The sequence below is a fragment of the Myotis myotis genome, unplaced genomic scaffold, assembly GCF_014108235.1.
Source record: "Myotis myotis isolate mMyoMyo1 unplaced genomic scaffold, mMyoMyo1.p scaffold_m19_p_2, whole genome shotgun sequence".
NCBI classification, from domain to species: Eukaryota; Metazoa; Chordata; class Mammalia; order Chiroptera; family Vespertilionidae; genus Myotis; species Myotis myotis.
The window spans coordinates 9,812,856-9,829,961 of NW_023416324.1; the positions used below are offsets into that span (position 1 = coordinate 9,812,856).

Genomic DNA, 17,106 nt, shown 5'->3' on the forward strand with positions numbered 1-17,106 from the left:
GATCTGATCGCTCCCTCCCCCAAGCGCGGCCCGTGCCACCCTGTGTGCGTCCTGGATGAGCCTTTACCACCCCCTCCTCCCTGGGCCTGATGGTGAGCCCCCTGGGACCAGCCTCCTCTCCGTGCCCCTACGGCTGGGTGCAGGGCTTAGAACACAGTAGGTGCTCAATAAGTGCTTGCTGAAGTCATGTAGGCACGCCTCCCACACACATTTATTATCTAGAGGCAGAGGTGGTCACAGACAGGTTAACATAAAAGAAAGCAACTCAAGAAGTTTACAGACTGAGCAAGAATTTGAGTCCCACCAAGATTTGCACCCTTCCTACCTTAGGCCATGCCTTCTGCAGGCTGGGCCTCTCACCGCGGAAACTGACGCTTCCAGGGCCTGCAGTGAGGGGGCGTGGAGGGGCCCTGACAGAGGGGAGGCCGTGGGTGGGCCGCTCCCCTCCCTGCACCTCACTTCCCCCTTGGCCAGGCGAACGCCCTGGATTAGGGCTGTGCAATCCAATATGGTAGCCACTCACTGAAATGTGGCTAGGACTTGAGGAACTGAATTTGAAATTTTATTTCTTTTTAATTAATTTTAAAAACTGATATACAAGTTAGTCATTGGAGAATTTTTAAGTACATTTGGAAAAACTTGGGTATGGGAAACTATTTTCTTCCCTTGTAAACGGGATAAAATATAAACACTGATCAAGTACTTCTAAGGAAAATTTGGATTTTGGACTAAGATGTTCTCCCAGTATAAAATACAGATTTCAAAGACTTCATATGAAAAAGGCATGTAAAATATCTCATTAATACTTATTATTTTGATTATATATTAAAATGGCACTATTTCAGATTTGTGGGGTTAAATAAAATATATTATTAAAATTAATTTCACCTCTTTCTCTCTTTTCTTTTTTTCTTCTCCATTTTTAGTGTGGGTCCTAGAAAATGTAAAGTTACATTTGTGGCTCACATTCTACTTCTATTGCATGGCACTGGGTTATGGAATCTCTTCCTTTTTTTAATATCCTGACATTCTACAAATCTGCGTCCTTCTGATGCTGGGTAATTCTTTAATTCTCTGGGTTTCCTCATCTGGCATTACACCCTTCCTCATTCCATTCCTGTGTTGGCTCCTTGATTTTCCAAAGGAAAATTACTTCACGAAGACTAATCTTTGCCCCCAGCTATAGGGGCGGGCATATGACCAAGGCCTGGCCAATCAGAGGAGAGCACCCTTCCTTTGACCACAGTGGTTGGTTCAGGCATGACACATGACCACCAGGCAGAGCCAATGAGACCCCATTTGACTGAAAGATTGGAAATGAGTGGACTTTCCCCTGGAGTTGCTAAGGGATTCGGGTGGAAGCCCAGACCTGCAGGCAGCCAGCTTGTCCCTGTGAGAGAACAGCCTGCCTGACAAGGAAGCCAACACAGAGAAAAAGAGAATCAAGAGTGAAGAGAGTCCAAGCCTTGTATCCGAGGCCAGGAACTACCCCTGGGCTTTTACATTAGAAAAAAAAATCCTTTCACCCAGCCGGGTGTAGCTCATGGGTAGAGCGTCAACCTAGGAACCAAGAGGTCACCGGTTCGATTCCTGGTCAGGACATATGCCCAGGTTGCCGGCTTGATCCCCAGTGGGGGGCGTGCAGGAGGCAGCCAATCAATGATTCTCTCTCATCATTGATGTTTCTATCTCTCTCTCCCTCTCCCTTCCTCTCTGAAATCAATAAAAATATATTTTAAAAAAAGAAAGACAAAAAATCCTTTCAGTTCCAAATTGGAATTCCATCCCCTGAATCTTGACTAATACGTGAACACATGGTTAGCCCTTAATCCCAGCTCAAGTGATCATGTTCAAACACCTCTGGGCTACCCTCAACCCTCTCATCTGTGAGGAACTGGCCCCTTCCCTCTCTGCCTTGAAACCCATTCTGTTTTTGTTTTCTGTTTGTTAATCCTCACCGAGGATATTCATTTTTAAGGAGAGTGGAAGAGAGAGGGAAGGACAAAGAGACATATCGATGTGAGAGAAACACATTGACTGGTTGCTTCCTGCATGAGCTCTGACCAGGGCCCGAGCCAGAGGAGAGCCTGCAAGCAAGGTTCATTCCCTTGACCAGAATCAAACCCAGGACCCCTTGGTCTGCAGGCGGACGCTCTATCCATTGAGCCAACCAGCTGGGGCATGAAACCCATCCTGCCTACTGTTGTTCTCCCCAGCCTATTCTCGCATGGACACTCTCTCACCCTCCCATCAGCCAGAACAACTTGCCCTCCTGCATTTTCACACACCATTCCAACTGCTTGGAAAATCCCCTCCCTCTCACCCCTCCCCCCAATCTCCGCCTCTACATCATAGGACCTGGCGAACTCCTCATCTTTCAAGCCTTAACTACTCTTTTCAAGGTCACCAATAACCTCTGTGTTGCTCATTCAATGCTCACTTCTCTGTCCAGCTCCTACGTAACTTTTTTTTTTTTTGGGGGGGGGGGCGTACAGTGAACTTTATTGATGGTACACGACAAGGTAGGACTCCCTAAGCCCCTCCCCTTCTCCAGGGGGCCTGAGATGGATACTGTGGCCAGGATATGCTCAGTGTGTTTGGGGATCGATCTGGGCAGCGGAGGGCCTCTCTTCCTCTCGCTGGGGCTGGTGGTCCAGGGGGCTCTTACTCCTTGGAGGCCATGTGAACCATAAGGTCCACCACCCTGTTGCTGTAGCCAAATTCATTGTCATACCAGGAAACAAGCTTGACAAAGTGGTCATTGAGGACAAGGCCAGCCCCAGCATCAAAGGTGGAGGAGTGGCTGTCACTGTTAAAGTCGCAGGACAACCTGGTCTTCATCTTGCCCAGGATGCCCTTGAGGGGGCCCTCTGTTGCCTGCTTCACTACCTTCTTGATGTCATCGTATTTGGCAGCTTTCTCCAGGAGGATCCACAACTGACACATTGGGGGTGGGGACATGGAAGGCCATGCCAGTGAGCTTCCCATTCAGCTCAGGGATGACCTTGCCCACAGCCTTGGCAGTGCCAGAAGCTGGGATGATGTTCTGGGCAGTCCCTCGGCCATCACGCCACAGCTTCCCAGAGGGGCCGTCCACGGTCTTCTGGGTGGTGGTAATGGCATGGCCTCCTGAGTCCCTCCACGATGCCAAAGTTGTCATGGATGACCTTGGCCAGGGGGGGCCAAGCAGTTGGTGATGCAGGAGGCATTGCTGACAATCTTGAGGGACTTGTCATGGTTCAGACCCATCACAAACATGGGGGCATCCGCAGAAGGGGCAGAGATGATGACCCTCTTGTAAGGGCCCTTCAAGTGAGCCCCAGCCTTCTCCAGGGTAGTGCAGACGCCGGTGGACTCCACAACATACTCTGCACCAGCATCACCCCATTTGATGTTGGCGGGATCTCGCTCCTGGAAGATGGAGATGGACTTTCCACGGGTGACAAGCTTCCCGTTCTCAGCCTTGACTGTGCCTCTGAACTTGCCATGAGTAGAATTCTACTGGGACATGTAGACCATGTAGTTGAGGTCAATGAAGGGGTTGTTGATGGCAACAATATCCACTTTGTCAAAGTTAAAAACAGCCCTGGTGACCAGGTGCCCAATCGGCCAAACCCATTCACTCCGACCTCCACCATCGTGTCTCAGGGTTGCGGCTGGCGCTGCGCAGGAGGGGAGGCTGTCTGATGAACAGGAGGAGCAGAGAGCCGCCTACGTAACTTCTTGACAACGGTCCACACAATTGACTATTCCCACCTTCTTGAAAGGTTTCTCTTGGTTTCCATAATAACTTATTCTCTTCCTCCTGCCTCATTGACCACTCCCTCTCCATCTCTTCATTCACTCATTCATTCATTCATTCATTTATTTTTTCATGTTTTCCTGCAACCAATATTTACTAAGAGCCCACTGCTTGCTAACCCCTTTGCCAGGCAGTAGGCATTCAACAGAACAAAGCCCTGCCCATGGAGGTTACATTCTAGGGCAAGTCTTTGTTGATTCTCCGCCTCAGCTCAGCCTCTAAGTGTTGGCATGTGCTGAGGCTCCTCTCGTCTTTTCCGTCTCATGCTTTAAATGCCACCCATCGTCGATGAGTCCCAAATGTCTATCCCTAGACAGGGCTGTTTCTCCTGAACTCCAGACGCGTACATCCAACTGCCTGCTTGACTTAACCACTTGGATATCTGCAAGCTGTTTCCAGTTTAATATGTTGAAAACAGAAATATTTCTTCCACCCCCCTTAGCCTAAACCTGCTTCTCCACCTGCCATTCTCCATCTCAGTGAATGGCACCACCATCCACCCAGTTGTGCAGGCGAAAACCCTGGGAGTCATCCTGATTCCTATCTTTTCTTCTCACCCCACAACCAGTCTATCAGCCGGTTCTGTCAGCTCTACCTCCAAAATGTACTCTTCAACTGTCCACTTTCTCTCTTTCCTCCTGTCACCCTAGTCCAGGCTAGCATCGCCCATCCCTGGACTCCTAGAATGACCTTCTCCCTGGCTTCCTGGCTTCCTGGTTTCCTGGCTTCCTGGCTTCCATGCATGCCCATCACCACCATTATTCTTCACGCCATAGCGAGAGTGATCTTTTCCAAATGTAAAACAGATCATGTCATTCCTCTCCTTAAAACCCTCCGGTAAACAGCACGGGAGAAGATATTTGCAACATGTACAAAAGACAATGAATTAGTAACTGGAAAACAGAAACAACTCCCACTAATCGATTAGACAAAGACAGAAAAATGGGCAAGGAGCATGAACAGACAGTTCACAAGAGAAGAAACTCCAAGAGCCAATAAATACAAAATTACATGTCTAACCTCACTAGTAATCACGGAAATGCACATTAAAACGAGTTACCATTTTACACCCAAAACATTGTCAAATTTTTAAAAGGCTGACAATATCAACTGTTGGCAAGGACACAAAGAGAGGGGAACGTTCAGACGCGACTCGTGGTCACATAAATTAGTAGGCCAGCGAGCCACCTGGCAACTGCTAATGTCGAAAATGAGCACACCTCCAACCCATCAGCCCCCACTTCAGAATCAGCTGTAGCAGTGAAAAACAACAACAAGATACAACCTAAACGTCTGTCAATAGGAGAGTGGAAGATAGAATATGATGTCTACATCCCTGTAATTCTACATAGCAATTGAAAACAAATTAACTAAGTGAATTCAACATCTGTCACGCAGGGTCAAATGAAAAAGTGCAGTCTTAACAGACATATGCACACTGCTTCCACGTATGCAAATTTAAAATTCTCACCTTAAAGAGAAAAATGCTTCCCTTTCCCCTCAGAGTAAAATGCTAATTTCTACCCTGGACCCCAAGGTCTATGTGATCTGGCTCTTGCCCGGCTCTCTACCGCCATCTCACACCACGCGCCATTCCTCAAGCACCAGCGGGCACCCCCACCTCAGGGCCTTTCTATTAACTGTTCCCTCTGCCCGGCACTTCCCGCAAAGCAGGCTCCCCAGCACCTCCAGATGTTCTGTGTGCTGACTTATTTGCTTGCTTCTTTCTTTGTCTCTCCCCACTGGACTCTAAGCCAGTGACGGTGAACCTTTTGAGCTCGGTGTGCCAGCATTTTGAAAAGCCCTAACTTAACTCCGGTGCCGTGTCACATATAGAAATTTTTTGATATTTGCAACCATAGTGAAACAAAGACTTCTATTTTTGATATTTATTTTATATATTTAAATGCCATTTAACAAAGAAAAATCAACCAAAAAAAATGAGTTCGCGTGTCATAGGTTCGCCATCACTGCTCTAAGCTCTAGGAGAGAAGAAACCTTGCCTTTCTTGTTGAGTGGTATGTCAGCGATAGAAAGCATTTCACAAGAGCTCAATGAATGCTTCTTGAGTGAGAGAATGGGACTTCCTCCAGGAAGCCTTTCCTGAATGTCTAGACTCGGAGACATTCCTGAGCTCTGCATTCCTACAGCCCCCTGGCTCAGCTCTCTCAGCGGTTTTCCCACTGTGCTTCAGGAAGTCCTGATCTGGGGTTCTTGAAGGGATGGCAAGGGACTCCACAAACATCCTAAAAGCGTAGGCCAAATTTCACGCACTTACTACATTTCCTAGGGAGTTTTCGCCATGTTCTTAAAGGGGTCTACGCCACAAACACACACAGCCCTTTCCTAACACTGCTGTTGCAGTGGGTTATAATTTGACCAGGCCCTCCACACCAGCGGTCGCCAACCAGTGGTCCGTGGACCACAGGTGCTCCGTGAGGTCCGAGAGGTTGGCAACCGCTGCGTCCACACTGCGGGCTGCTTGAGGGCAAGCCGGGCACTGTTTTCCAAAAAGCCAGTGCGGTGCCTGGCGTGTCACAGGAGAATCTCAGTGGCATCTGGAATGAATAAGTGAATACATGCAGCTTTCGGAGCCTGGGTACCAGGCTCACTTTCACTCTCAGACCCCTTGGTCGCTCTTCAGAACTAGAACAGACTGGAACAGGCAGGGAACAGAAAGCTGGCCTCAGAGCCAGGACGGCTAAGCTCCCAGACGGGCAGGGCCCCGGACAGGGCTCTCCTCTTGCTCACCCTGAGCCCAGAGATGCTGATCCGTTACCGGTTTTTCACCCTGGATGCTGGCTGCGCCCTCCTCTCCCTCCGCCTCGCCCCGGAAGGTGAGGCAGCTTTGGTACCTGGGGTGTATCAGCTGAGATCGATGCAATCGCCAGGCTCAGGCAGCCCCATGGAAACCCCACAACAAGGCACCAAAACAGAGACCAAACCCTTTCTGGGAAAGTCAAGGTTGGAGGAGGGGTGCCTCCTCACTGGTGAGTTAGGAATCTAGAAATTCCGGCGGGGCCAACTGGGCAAGGGGTGTGGGACACTCGGCCTCATTCCATAGAAAGAAGAAACCCCAAGCTCTGGGATCCATCCCATGGGCCGTGTGGCCAGAGTCTTTCTCAAGGCCCCTGGCACGCCCACAGGGGCACGTGCTTCCCTGAGAAGTTCATGAATGAAGTCCAAGCAGGCTGAGCCCTCGGGTAGCATGAGGAATATTTAATAATCCTGTCGGCTACCATGGGACATAATCTACATTTCTACAGATTTAATCCCCACAATACACCTAGGAACCCCATTGGACAGAAGGAGAAACTGAGGCAGGAAAGGCCAAGGAGCCTCACTAGGCCCTTCAGCCAGCAAGGGGGCAGGGCTGAGATTCAAACCGGTCACCTGATTCCTATGACCTTAACCTCCGCGCCACAGCTGCCGAGTATGGAGCCCAAACTTGGTCACACGGGGCTACCCCTGATGATATTCAGGCCTCCCAGCCTGGCAGGGGAATCACCAGCACTTTCTCCATGTTAAAGATGAGTAAACAGAGAGTCAGAGAGGCTAAGTAATCTGCCCAAGGTCACACAGCAAGGCAAGCAATGGCAGAGACCCACGCCCATCTGACGCCAACATGTTGGCTCTTAAGCCCTGCCCGGAACTGTTTTCCATAAGAGGGCCGGGCTGGTGTGGCCACTCTCCCCTCCCCACCCCTTCCCATTCCAAGTCCAGAGTGTAATGAAGTCATTTTCTAGGCTGAATTTCCAAGACACAAAGCAGCATTTAAAACAATGACAAGTAAAAAGTCTGAGCTTGATAAATAAACGTATGAATGAATGAGTGAATCAGTGAATGAATGAACTACTGAATGCATAATGAACGGATGGATGAATTTCTCCCGACTGCAGTCTCTCTTCTCAGAGGAGAGTCTGCGATTCCCTGAGAGAGTCAGACCCAGGCGCCCACCAAACGTTCTCCTGCGGCCGGAGAACCCTCCACATCAGGTACAGGAGACGGGCTCACGTGTGTTCCTGGAGGACTAGCCTTGTCCCCAGAGCACGTTGTACACATGTTTTCATGATTTCTCCCCACAGGCACCATGAGAGGCGTGCTGCTCTCCCGCTGCACATGAAGAGCCTGCAGTGCAGAGAGGGCACGTCCTGTTGTCACACAGGAACAAGTGACAGAGTGGGGGTCACGGCAGACCCCTCACCCCTTCTCCTCCAGCCTGTCCCTGCATATAAGGTCCGAGACAGAATTACAGGGTTGCCAGAGGTTTGTCCAAACTACAGGCCAACAGGCCAGTGAGCAGCATCCATTTAGAGCAGCGGTTCTCAACCTGTGGGTCGCAACCCCTTTGGGGGTCGAACGACCTTTTCACAGGGGTTGCCTAAGACCATCGGAAAACACATATATAATTACATATTGTTTTATGATTAATCACTATGCTTTAATTATGTTCAATTTGTAACAATGAAATTGGGGGTCACCACAACATGAGGAACTGTATTAAAGGGTCGCAGCGTTAGGAAGGTTGAGAACCACTGATTTAGAGGGGAATGGAATGCAGGCAAAGACATTCCAGGGGCTGTGCCCAGAGTCCCAGTCAGGCGGCCCGACCAGGCCAGGAGACTTCAGAGAGCTGCATGGAGGGCCCCCCCAGGAGGGGTCAGGCCAGAGACCAGGCAGAATCAGGGGCGTCACCCAGGGCTGGCAAAACAGGCAGAAGCCCAGCCAGAGGCAGCCCCGGGAACCTGGCGGGGTGGGGGGGGGGGGAAGTGGTGAGGGGGGCTGCAGAATCAGCAATGGGCCCCCACCTGCCCTCCTGCTCACCCCTCCTGGTGGGCACACGATCCTCCCTGGGGCCGCCAGATGCCAGATAATGGGCTGGGAGGGCAGCACCTCTCTGTATATGGGCACGGAGCAGTGTTGCCCAGCCCAGCCAGGCCCTCAGCAGACAGCCAAGCACAATGGCTCTCTCAGGCAGGCAGACAATTCAGCCCTTTCAGGCCGAGGGCAGCCGGGCTGGCATCCCCTGCCCCTCTGTTTTTCTCTGGCTCCTGTAAGTGAATCACTCGAATTAATGACCCTGGGAACAATGAATGGGGAGCAGGTTTGAGTTCTCCTTGAGCAAACAGAAAGCTGGATCCCAGGCACACCGAGGCCATTGCCGCCACTGAGAATCTATCGTGGGTGCTCCAGGGCCACAGAGCCACCCAACAGAGTGCCACGGAATTGCCACTAACTGTGACCATCGGAACCACGGAGGGTTAGGTTCATAGCGTCACGACTGTTCGAGAGTGACAACTGTTCTAATCACAGAGCCACAGAAAGCCAGTGTCCCAGAACCACGAATCCCAAGGCTAGAATCACCAGCTCAGGGAATGACAGACGTGTAGGACCGTCAACCCATCAACTGATAGAACCCAGCTCTTCACAGAGGGGGAAGGCCTTAGAGACCATCCTGTCTAAGGCTTCATTTTGCAGGTAGGGAAACAGCTGCTCAAGGTCACAGAGCGAGGGCTCAGACTTAGACCTCGCCCCTCTGCATCCACGCTCCACTTCCAGGGAACGTGAGCAAGAGCCCACTGTGGCTGCTGAGCTCCTGGACACTTGGCCCAGGGACCTGCCCCTCGGGATTGGTCTGGCCCCACTCTGAGGGATGGTCTGACGCTGCCAGGGCACCTGTGGTCAAGCCCTTGCGTTGTGTCAACATCTGAGGCTTTGTGAGCACTCATGTCAGGATGATGTCGCTGGCAAGTCTGGGCAGGCTTGGATTCTTTTAGCCCATCCCTCGGTCCCCTGCCTAATAAGGGAGAATAGTGCGCCCTCATGACTTTTACCTGGGGGTGTGCCCACTGGTGAGCACACGAGGGAGAGAGCCGGTCCTCCTGGGTTTCAGCCTGGGGTGCCCATTGCCTCCTCAGGGTCACTTCAGTTCGTGGCCACACAAGGGAACCCAACCTCCCAAGAGCCTATCACATGCAGGGCTCAGAGAAGCTACTAAGAAGGACACTGGGCCCACCTTCGAGGCCCCTATAGTCCACCCAGAGCCACATGTGTATGTGATTATAAGTCCAGGCCGAGAGTGGTGGCAGCAAATTCAGAAGAGACAGGAATTAAAGGCTTCATGAAAGAGGGGTAGCATTGAAGCCATTAGAGAACTCTTATTCTTTTTCCTTAAAATGTATTTTTATTGATTTCAGTGAGGAAAAGAAAAGGAAAGAGACAGAAACATCAATGATGGGAGAGAATCATTGATTGGCTGCCTCTGCACATCCCCACTGGGGATCAAGCATGTACCCTGATCTGGAATCGGACCATGATCTCTTGGTTCATAGATCAATGCTCAACCACTGAGCCGCACCGGTAAGTCTAGAGAGCTCTTCTTTACATGATCCCTGACTTCTGCTCCTGGCTGTGTTGGAGTAACAAAAAACTAGACTTACCTTCTCACCCTAAAAACCTAGAAAACTGAACAAAATATATAAAGCAGTGGTTTTCAAACAATGAAAAACAGGCGTGACAGTATATGATCCCTGAGAGAAGAGAAACAAATGAGGAGAGCCCCTGATTACCTTGTTTTTCTGCCTGGAGTCAATTCCAGATCATGGTTCAGGGAGAGGAATCCCAAGTATACATTAATTTTGCTGAATTAAAATTTTGGAGATTGGAGTTCAAGGATGCAGCTCAAAGTTGTGTGTCAAAGTTCCAGATAGAAGGAAGCTGCGCAGTAAAAGAGATCCAGAAATTTGCATGTGACCTTCCAAAGGTGTCGCTGAGCACTAGGATGAAATCCCATGAGACCGGGCCAAGAGCAACTGACAAGTGGCAAGCTGAACATTTCCCAAAGCTCACGCACGACAGGAAACAGTTGAATTACAACCAGCCAGAGTGGTGAGAAGTCATTGAAAACCTAGAACCTTCAAGGGAGACTTTGTAGAAGTCATGCCTTAGCTGTAAGCTGAGCTACCCCTAGAGTGAGGGCTAGTCCAGACCAGCCATAGCAAAGCTTTTAAATAGGCTTCAAAGGCATGAAGCTGATCTGCAAGCAACCCAGCTGCCTGTTACCACAAAGCCCGACTTCTTCATAGAAAGACGACAAAATTGAAACACACAACTACATAACATCCATAATGTCCAGCACTGAGTCAGAAAATACTACCTGTGCCAAGAGGCAGGAAAAAGTGACTCACAGTCAAAAGAAAAAAGTCAATCAAGAAATGAACCCAGAAAGGACAGAGATAATGAAACTAGCATACAAAAACATTCTATGTTGAAGTATGTAAAAAATATATATATATATATATTGAGAAGAAAAAATGGAAGACATTTAAAAAAATCAAGTGGAACTTTTTGAGGTGAAAAATATAATATCTAAAATGAAAAAATTTATTGGATGAGGTTAACAGCAGATTAGACACTGCAGAAGAAAAGTAACTGACCCTGAAGGTGTAGCAATATAACTATCGAAGATGAAGCACAGGAAGAAACCAGACTGGGGTTGGGGGCGGAAATGAACAGAGCTTAGTGTGATATGACACCAAATGGTCTAACATATGTGTAATTGAAGGACAGGAGAGAGAAAGAAAAAAATAACAGGAAATATTTTTGAAGAAATAATGGCTGCAAATTTTCTAAATTTGATTAAAAAAAATAAAATAAACCCACAGAATCTCAATAAACCCCAAGCAGGATAAACATAAAAACCTTGCACCAAGACACATCATAATCAAATTGCTGAAAGCCAAAGATAGTAAGAAAATCTTAAAAGCAAACAGAGAAAAAAGATTGTTACATACAGAGGAGCAACAATGAGAATGAAAAGGCTTCCCATCATAAATCACGCACGCCAGGAGACAATGGGCCCTCTCTAAAGCACTGGAAGAAAAAACCACCAACCCAAAATTCTAGGTTTCCAGCAACAATACCCTTCAAACAATGAAGGAGAAATAAAAACTTTCTCTTTAGAACAAAAACCGAGAGAATTTGTCACCATCAGACCTGCATTTCAAGAAATAATAAAGGAAGTTTTTCAGGTGAAAGAAAAATTATAGTGAGTGGAAACTTGAATCTACATAAAGGAATCAACCCGTGAATAAATATAAAGGCATTTCCACCTCGTTTGTCAACTTTTTAAAAAGATAAGCAAAAATAACAGTGTCTGCTGGAGCTTACAAGGTATGCAAATGCAAAATATAAGACTGCAATAACACATAAAGGACAGAATGGGGAATGGAAATGTTATTATAAGTTTCTTATATTATCTGTTATAGTGATTTGTAGTGTGTCCACTCAGCTAAGCAGGAATTACGTTTCCCAGAATTCCTTTCCCTGTATAGTTCCAAGTTAACATGGGTCACAGAGACATTTTGTGCAACATCTGGACGCAGTAGCTACCTGCTTTTTTGTTTTTTGTCTGTTGTTTCTTGTTTTCTGATCGCTCCGAGAGTGACGCCAGGAGCAGTTCACACTCCGTCGCTTAACTGCTGGGTCATCTTGTCATCCTGAGGCAGCAGCTGGGCCCACAGCTCCTGCTGTGTCGGTTTCTCCCTTCCCGGCCCAGGTGTGTGTTTAGCTTCATGATGAAGAGCCCAGTTTTTCCTACCGGTCATTCACATTGAAGTTACCGTCTTGGAAGACGTGAGAGGTGGCCCTGGGGTGCTGGTTTGTTTCTGCCCTTCCCTCACTTTAAATCCATCTCTTCTTCCCAAGATCCTTCCTTTCACTGCCAGAAAAGAGCCGTGGAGTTGTATAAGGTTCAATTCTTATAACAAATCTATTTCATATATCACCCCCAGTGGTTCTGCTTCTTTTTTCTTTCTTTTTTTATTGCTTAAAGTATTACAAAAGGTATTACATATGTGTCCTTTTTTTCCCCCGCCCTTGACAATCCCTTGGCCTCCCCTGCCCCTCAGTGTCTTATGTCCATTGGTTATGCTTATATGCATGCATACAAGTCCTTCGGTTGATCTCTTACCCGCCTCCCTCCTGCCCCCCAACCCTCCACGGCCTTCCCGCTGCAGTTTGACAATCTGTTTGAGGCAGCTCTGCCTCTGTATCTATTATTGTTCAAAAGTTTATAATGGTCTCTATTATCCATGGATGGGTGAGATCATGTGGTATTTTTCCTTCATTGACTGGCTTATTTCACTTAGCATAATGCTCTCCAGTTCCATCCATGCCGTTGCAAATGGTAAGAGTTCCTTTTTTTACAGCAGCTTAGTATTCCATTGTGTAGATGTACCACAGTTGGTTCTACTTCTTTGATTGAACTCTTGTAAATATGAAAAGTGACATAATATCATGTAAATACTATGTGATAAGTTAAAGATGCATATAATTAACCCTAAACTAACCACTAAAAATAAATACATAAATAAATAAATAAGTGAAAATAAAATGAAATCATAAAAAATAATCCAAAAGAAGCCAGACAAAGGGAAATGAAGGAACAAAAAAGAGATGGGACAAATAGAAAGCAAGTAGCAAGATAGTAGATTTAAGTCCAACCATATCAGCAATTACACTAAATGCTAATCTTCCTCAAAACGCCAACTTAAAGACAGAGATTGTCAGATCTGATGTAAAAAAGCAAGACCCAATGACATGCTGGCCTACAAGAAAGCCACTTTAAATGTAAAGAAACAGAAAAAAGTAAAAAGCTGGGAAAATATAGAGTAGAAAAATACTAATCATAAGAAAGCTGGGGAGAAACCAAGATGGCGGCATAGGTAAACACCTGAAATTGCTGCCTCGCACAATCACTTCAAAAATAAAGTAATTTTTTGCAATCTAAAATTACCTAACAAACGGACACCATCCAGAACCACAGGAAGGCTGGCTGAGTGTAAATTCTACAACTAAAAGGAAAGAGAAAAGCACATTGAGACTCAGAGGAGGTGCAGAAGTAAAGTGCAGAGGGATGGAGGCGCACGTGGAAAGGGCTGGCAACTGAGGGCATGGCTGTCTTTTTCGATCGGGAGGGAGTCTCAAGCTCCCAACTGCTCTGAACTCCAGGTCCAGGCGAGTCTCTGGGGACCCAGACTCATATGGGGAGAAACTGGACTGTATGGCATCGGGTGGAACTCCAGGGCGGCTTTCTCTCAGAGGTGCTTGCAGCGATTACCGCAGGACACTGAGACCCGGGGCCTCTTAGGGCAGGACTGAGGATCAGCCATAGCTGTTTGCTCCGCCCTGTTGATTCCCTGAGACCCCCACCCTAGCTGTGTGCAGAGGCTTTTGCATATGAATGGCCTGGCCCTTTGCAATCTAAAATTACCAAACAAACTTCAGCTGGGTCAGAGAGACCCAGAACATCCAAAAGATGGCCCAAGGCCCCACAGCAGCTTGCATTGATTCACAGCTGGGCCTCATCTGGGCACCTCCAAACCCCAAACAAAAAAGAGGAATCTGCAGATCTCTCCATAGTTCCTGCTGGGTAGCCTCAAGCAGAGGCTAAATTAGCACCTCCTTAGAGATCCAAGTGCCAGTGTACCCAGTGGTCAGAGTGGGACCATCCAGATTACAACTCCTCAGATCCATAAGGGGGCAGACTCAGTGAGCACCAAAGCCCCACTGAAGCAAGTCTTGCCCCATAAGGGTGTCTCCAGCACAGAAGTTCTCCCACTGCAGCCACAGCTGATTCTCACAGCCAATTGGCCTGGAAGTCAATTCCTCCCAGTGATACCAACTACAATCAAGGCTTAACTACAACAAGACTGTGCACAAAGCCCACAAAGGGGTGCACCAAGAGTGTCCACCTCAGGTAATTGGGGAGGCTGAGCCACTGGGCCCTATAGGACACCTAGCACACAAAGCCACTCTACCAACACAGGGAAGCATAAAAAATGCGGAGGCAAAGAAACAGGTCACAAATGACAGAAATGGAGGAAAGCAAACTACTGGATATAGAGTTCAAAACCACGGTTATAAGGTTTTTCAAGAATTTTCTAGAAACCGCAGATAAATTTAGTGAGATGCTCGATAAATCTAGTGAGACCCTCGAGGATATGAAAAAGGACCAACTAGAAATTAAGCATACACTGACTGAAATAAAGAATATTATACAGAGATCCAGTAGCAGACTAGAGGATCGCAAGAATCAAGTCAAAGATTTGAAATACGAAGAAGCAAAAAATACCCAACCAGAAAAGCAAAAAGAAAAAAGAATCCAAAAATACAAAGATAGTGTAAGGAGCCTCTGGAACAGCTTCAAGTGTACCAACATCCAAATTATGGGGGTGCCAGAAGAAGAGAGAGAGCAAAATATTGAAAACCTATTTGAAGAAATAATGACAGAAAACTTCCCCTACCTGGTGAAAGAAATAGACTTACAAGTCCAGGATGCGCAGAGAACCCCAAACAAAAGGAATCCAAAGAGAACTACACAAAGACACATCATAATTAAAATGCCAAGAGCAAAAGACAAAGAGAGAATCTTAAAAGCAACAAGAGAAAAACAGTTAGTTACCTACAAGGGAGTACCCATACGATTGTGAGCTGATTTCTCAACAGAAATTATGCAGGCTAGAAGGGAGTGGCAAGAAATATTTAAAGTGATGAATAGCAAGAACCTACAACCAAGATGACTTTACCCAGCAAAGCTATCATTCAGAATTGAAGGTCAGATAAAGAGCTTCACAGATAAGAAAAAGCTAAAGGAGTTCATCACCACCAAACCAGTATTATATGAAATGCTGAAAGGTATTCTTTAAGAAGAGGAAGAAGAAGAAAAAGGTAAAGATAAAAATTATGAACAACAAATACATATCTATCAACAAGTGAATCTAAAAATCAAGTGAATAAAAAATCTGATGAACAGAATAAACTGGTGAATATAATAGAATCAGGGGCATAGAAAGGGAGTGGACTGACAATTCTTGGGGGGAAAGGGGTGTGGGGGGTGCGGGAAGAGAGTGGACAAAAATCGTACACCTATGGATGAGGACAGTGCGGGGGCGGTAAGGGCAGAGGGTGGGGTGGGAACCAGGTGGAGAGGAGTTATGGGGGGAAAAAAGAGGAACAACAGTAATAATCTGAACAATAAAGATTTAATTTAAAAAAATTTAAAAAAAAAAAGAAAGTCGGGGTGGCTAATGAATAGCAGACCAAGTAGACTTCAGAACAAGGGATATTATGAGAGATTAAGAAGGATATTTATTAATGAGAAAGGGATCAATTCATTGAGAGGATGTAGCACTCCTAAATATGTATGCCCTAATAACAGAGCTTCAAAATACATGAAGCAAAAACGGACACACCTGAAGGGAGACAGAGACAAACCCACAGTAGAGTTGTAAATTTCATCACTCCCATAATTGATAGAACGAGGAGACAGAAAGCCGTCAAGGATATAGAGAACTTGAACAACACTGTCAACTAAGTTGACCTAACTGACATTTATAGACTACTCCACCTAGCAACGGCATACACACTATTTTCAAGGGCACACCAAATGCTGGGCCATAAACATGCCTCAATACATTTAAAAAGATTGAAATCACTACACTGATTCTGGAGAGATAAAAGATGATAAGGGACGCACAGGTGTGTGTGTTTTTTTTGTTTGTTTGTTTGTTTGTTTGTTTTAGCTAAAACATAGGTAGAGAAGAGAAACGTTCTATATAATGCAAACGAGTCATCTTTAGCTGCTTGCAAGTGACAGCAATGTGTCTGAAAACCTAGACAGGTACGTCTTAAAACCTAACTCTTTTCAAAGTAGGACATGAATCAAAAAAGACTTCCAGGCCAGTACAGCACGATGTTGAAGGCTTGGGTGAGTTTTCAAAGGGAAGGTGCTGGTAATAGTGGCTGAAGTCAAGAAACAGGCCGACATATAGCAAGTTCCCAAGTTCCTACCCGCCCGCTGGGTGTTGTCCCACAGGCCCATGTGTCTAGAGCAGGGGTGGGCAAACTTTTTGACTCGAGGGCCACAATGGGTTCTTAAACTGGACCGGAGGGCCGGAACAAAAGCATGGATGGAGTGTTTGTGTGAACTAATATAAATTCAAAGTAAACATCATTACATAAAAGGGTACGGTCTTTTTTTTTTTTTAGTTTTATTCATTTCAAACGGGCCGTAGTTTGCCCACGGCTGGTCTAAAACCAAGCCAACAGCTGACAGCGTACCCCAGGCCGAGAGCACACATCTTTCTCCCTCCTTCTCAGAACTGCTATTTCTCCTGCATGACCCATCCTGGTGAGCAGCACCACTCAGAAACTCACTCCTGCCTCTCCTTAATCGGCCACCGAGTCCTACTGAGTCTTTCTCGCTCATTGATCTCTGGAACCCATCTTATTTCCCCTCCCGT

At 46.9% G+C, this 17,106-nt stretch overlaps 1 pseudogene; it reads right to left on the reverse strand.

Moving 5' to 3' along the window:
• Nucleotides 1-2,619: 2,619 nt before the first annotated feature.
• On the reverse strand, nucleotides 2,620-3,638 carry LOC118676381 (annotated as a pseudogene).
• Nucleotides 3,639-17,106: the final 13,468 nt, after the last annotated feature.